Consider the following 5,100-nt stretch of genomic DNA (forward strand, 5'->3'; position numbering starts at 1 on the left):
GGCACATACATAACATTCTTCAAGGTGAGTGGAGCCCCATGCTCCCTCTGAAAAGTAATCATGCCCAATCCAGTAGCATTATACTTCCCGTCGTCACCCATCTCGATATGTATCTATAGATCTTTCTCCTTCGGCTCACTGAATAACTATTTGTCAACAGTCATGTGGAATAAAGCTCCACTGTTGAAGTACCATACACTTCCCATCATTGATGACACCATGCATGCAATGAGGGAAAATTCCAATTCGAATTGAGAGGCCAAAGCCTCACCCGCCACTCCTCTTGGGGACTTCTTCTTGGACTTCTTGAGTGGACAATTTGTAGCAAAATGGCCCAGCTCATGACAATGAAAGCACTGAACTTTCGTCATGTCTTTTTTCTTACCTCATGATAAGAATTTGATTTGGAATGGGAAGATTTCCCTTTCCCCTTCTTCTCCTTAATCACTAAGGCACAGTTCTCTTCATCATCAGTGTTTGGTGAAGAGAAATCCCTGGTGTTCCTCCTTATCTCCTCCCACATCAAATCCAACCACAGTCGTTCACAATCCGGCAATTTCTCCCGACCATTCAAAGAGCCCTGATAACTATGCCAGCTCTTTGAGAGTCCTAGAAGAGCAAGGCTCACCATATCATCCTCGACAATCGTGATTCCAACACTTCAAGTTCATCATGACATTGAGTGAACTTGGTCAAAAATTTTGGAATAGTCTTGCCTTTCTCCATTTTGATTTTTCGAATTTTGTCCTTCAGTGCCAATTTCCTTTAGTCATTGTTGTTCGGATACAATCCCAACAATGCTTTCCACATAGCATATGGAGTTTCCTTGCCATGGAGACTCGAGACAATGTGGTCTCGAACTCCCTCATGGATTATCCGCATCGCCTTCGCCACACACTTCTTCCATTCTGCCAAATTCTATGCATCTGATGCCGCTGGCTTAGGAATTTCTTAATGAACGAATTCCTTCAAGCCATTATCCTCTAGCACAGCCTCCATTTTGTCCCTCCAGGCTATAAAATTTGAGCTGCCTTCCAAGGCACACTCGAGCCGCAAACCGTAGAACACCACCTACCGATCTTGAAGTATGTATTGCAAATTCGAATTTCACTTGTAACCCAAAACTCAAAACTTCGAAATCTCCTCTAGTATATTGTCTTCAACTTCGATACCATGTAGAAAATCCTATAGATTCACAAACTCATGCAATGTACTAAAGCACAGAACAAGAATCCACTTCTACTTTCAACTAGTGGAAGCCAATAGATCGATGAAAACAATATGAACAAGAAGAAGGTAAATCAATGGCACATAACACAAGATGTAAAGCCACTACTCAAAAACCCCACTATCTATATTGCACATATCATAAATATAAGTGAAGATTCAAAGCTTGTTCTCACTAGAACAATTCCGCACAAGTATGTTTAACTCTCTCAACTCACAAGCTAGCTCTTGGCCAACAGTTAACCAATTGTATAGCTCTCCAAACCCCTAACCTCTTGTGTAATTCCTAGGATGAATAGCCTGTATTTAAAGGGAATTCATGCTTCCAAAACTGCGCAATCCAAACATAGGATCAATCTCTGATGCATGCATGATATTTACACTCCAGTAAATAATGCCACTAATAGTACATTGTCCCTACACTCTAGTCTCAACCAGGTCTTTCTCTGACCTGACATGCATGAGTTTCTCATGAGGGAATCTTCAGTTAACTGGAGTAGTACTAGTGGATGCATTAGTGCCCCAACTGACTGTTAGTCCTCTATTAGTTCCAAAAACAATTTAGAACTAATTTAACTTAACTTAACTCAGAAAACTAAGTGATATAATTTCCAACTCAATTTAAACTCATACTGGACCCCTAAAACTTAGGGAGAACATATACATGACTACAAAAAGACTTCCAACTCGAAATTCCTAAGCTAATTAAATTAGTTAAACTTAATTAACTATTTACAAATTGCTATGAGAATATAATTCGATTTTAATTCTCAGTTTAATTCAATGGCACATTAAACTAGAATTTCTTGTTGTCATTTCTCAACAAACTAGTGAGTTGGCAATGTTCAGTTGAAACGCAACATCATTCACATGTGTATGCGGACAGCACCAAGTGAATGGAAGAAGCAACAAAACCAAGATCAAATTTCCACTTGTAGTGAAAGGTACCTTGTGTTTCTATAAAGTTATATTACTTGTTAATTGTTGTACATAATTATCAATATGTAAAAGTAAAGGATATGACATTGAGTTTTAATTTTGAACTACTAAAAAAATCTTTATAGTGCATCATTACTTTTATAGTGCATCATTACTTGTATTATAGTAACTTAGAATTTTACCTCTTATTTCACTTATAAAAATATGAATATGATTTTCTATAATTATAGTAACTCAGAATTTTACCTCTTATTTCCTTGATAAAAATGTGAATATGGTTTTTTGTATTGAATAACTTGTTGGTATGATTTATGTCTGGTTGTTTAAAAAAAATATTAGTAGTAACATATGAGTGAATTTAGCATCACAAGGATGAACATACAACTACAATGAGTCAATAATAAGAATGTTGGTGAATATAAAGGCATCATTCAACATCCTACGTAGCAAATATTGTATTTAAAAGAGCACACTCCCCGAAAGAACACTTTTATCCTCTTTTTTAATAAAATAATTATTTTGGCATTGAAGCTTTCAAAGGATGATAATATATATGATTGGGAAGCTAATTTAAAGAGGTTTAAGAGTGAGTGCCACATCAAATGGTTTATGGAATTGGAAGGAAATGAAAGTTACATTGTCTTTAAATTACTTTATTAAATAGGTTTAAGAGTGAGTGCCACAAAAGATGGAGCTGGAAGGAAATGAAAATTACATTTTCCTTAAATTATTTTATTAAGATCTATTTTTTAAACGAGAAACAAAATTAGTCTTTTATAATAAGCACCTAAATTTTAGATAAACCCGTTATAAATAATGAAAACTAAATTTGGTATTTCTATTCAAGAGTCTAAATTTTAAGTAAACATTATAATACCCCAACAAAGTATAAATTTGTATTTACCTAGAAAAGGAGACTCAATAATATTACAAAACATTCCTTGCGTGATTTAAGTTGATTTTTGTAGCATCAGATGTGCTTTAGCCTCGATATCTTGTAGAGAGGCTAAGACACATGCATTCTCCCAGGCCCATAAATTATTTGGGAAAATTCCACTTAAAGATGGCTTAATTAAAATAATTAATCAATTTTAATGTATTTCTAAGTCTAAACATAGGAAATGTGATTAATTAAAGCGTATTAATTAAATCTAGTGTGAATCTTCTAGATAAAAACAAGGATCAACTCTCAGTTAATCTTAGACCTTGATTATGTTTTAATCTTGGTCGTTGGTGCTCCAACAAGAGATTATAAGAAGGATTTTGATGGGAAATTGAAGAACACACCAAGATAGTGAGATCTAGAGATCGAATTGTTGAGTTGTTGGAGAGAGATCGAGTGATATTCTTGCAGTGAGGGGCAAGGATAGTAGGCCGGAGGGGATTTTTCCAATCTCGATGAGTGCAAGGCAGAGAAGGGATCGAGAGGTCCAAAGAGGCATCGCAGTGCTTTAGAGGGAGTTCGCAATTTTGTTGGGGAGCAATCGAGATCCAGTGCTAGAAGTTGTGGTGTGAGTCCAAAAGGCCAGGGAGTCGAGTTTCCAGTGGGCAGAAAATCAAAAGGAGGGTGACACAATCCCTTGAGCTGTGACACAGTGACTACATGAGCCCACGCAAAGACTGTGCAGAGATAGCGTAGGGCAGCTCATCAAGAGCCCGGATCAATGTAGGATCTCCAATGACAATGTGAGATATTTTCTCACTACATATTTGCTAGTTTATTCTCTGTATCGGATAGCCAGTTTGGGCATCCAATGATTTGTACTCAAAATACTAGTGCACACTAATAAAACCCTCAATTGCTACATTTTCCAGGGACGTTTGTCCAAAAAAACCGGTGTACTTGGGTGTGTGTTTATTTCTCTCCTATGCAGTATTTTTTTTCCGTAGTGTTTTATGTTGTGGAGATTGCAGTAGATTTATTTCGATGTTTATTGTGTAACACTGTAAATAACTTGATTCAGAAATTAAACAAGTAGGAGAAATTTAATCAGTTGCTACAATAGGGATTCGGGTTTCCGAATTTTCACATGGTAGCAGAGCACAGTTTGTAAGCCAGAGAGCTAAGAGCATGAAGGGAGAAGGAGGTTCAAATTTCTGCATAGGCAGCAATTCGAAACCCCAGGGGCAGCGTATTTCCTTGGCTAGGAGGGTCAGTTTTTCATGGAAATTTAACTTCTATGAGTGAGTCGACAGAGAATAAAATTTTCCAAATCGAAGAGTATCAGAGGCAGAGGCAATAGCAGCAGTTTCCTTGCAGAGCATATCTTCAGCTGGGACACAGATTTTACAGCAGCTTGGTAGTGCAAATAGCGTCAAGAGGGAGGAAGAGCACACACTGAGGGAATTCTTTCCTTAGGGGACTTCTAGCCAAGAAGTTTGAATTTTCCTAGCAGAGCAGCAGTCGATGTGTGTAGGATTTCTCACTCCCAAAGGGAGTGCGAATAGCAAGGTAGCAATTGCTTAGAGGAGAAGAGGAGTTCGACATTTTCTGAGAGATGACATCATTTGGATTGAAAGATCAAGATCGGTTGGACGAAGCCTCCAACTATGTGATCGAGAAGGCTAGAAATTCCTGCCTTCTAGATGAACATGATCTCAAGACCTATACCAATAGTGTGGTAGTTGTACCCGCATATGCAAATCCGCTTAAGCAGTACAAGAAGGAGATAGCGAAAGCTAAGAGGTTGATCCTCGATGGGGTTCGAGATCACGTGGTATCCACATAGTTGGCAAAGATACTGCTCAAAAAATGTAGGAAGCACTAGCTACGTTGTACAAAGGATCTTCTAAGCAATGGAAGATGTATCTTGAGGAGAAGATGAGATGCACAAGGATGCAGAAAGGGGAGCATATAAACTCCTACCTTTCTAGGCTTCAGGATCTCTGAGACCAGTTGTCTTTAGTAGGGTCAGCGACCCAGCCTACAAAGTT

This window comes from Pinus tabuliformis, chromosome 2_2 (assembly GCF_031772625.1).
Source record: "Pinus tabuliformis cultivar Carrire ecotype Pingquan chromosome 2_2, CPIR1, whole genome shotgun sequence".
NCBI classification, from domain to species: Eukaryota; Viridiplantae; Streptophyta; class Pinopsida; order Pinales; family Pinaceae; genus Pinus; species Pinus tabuliformis.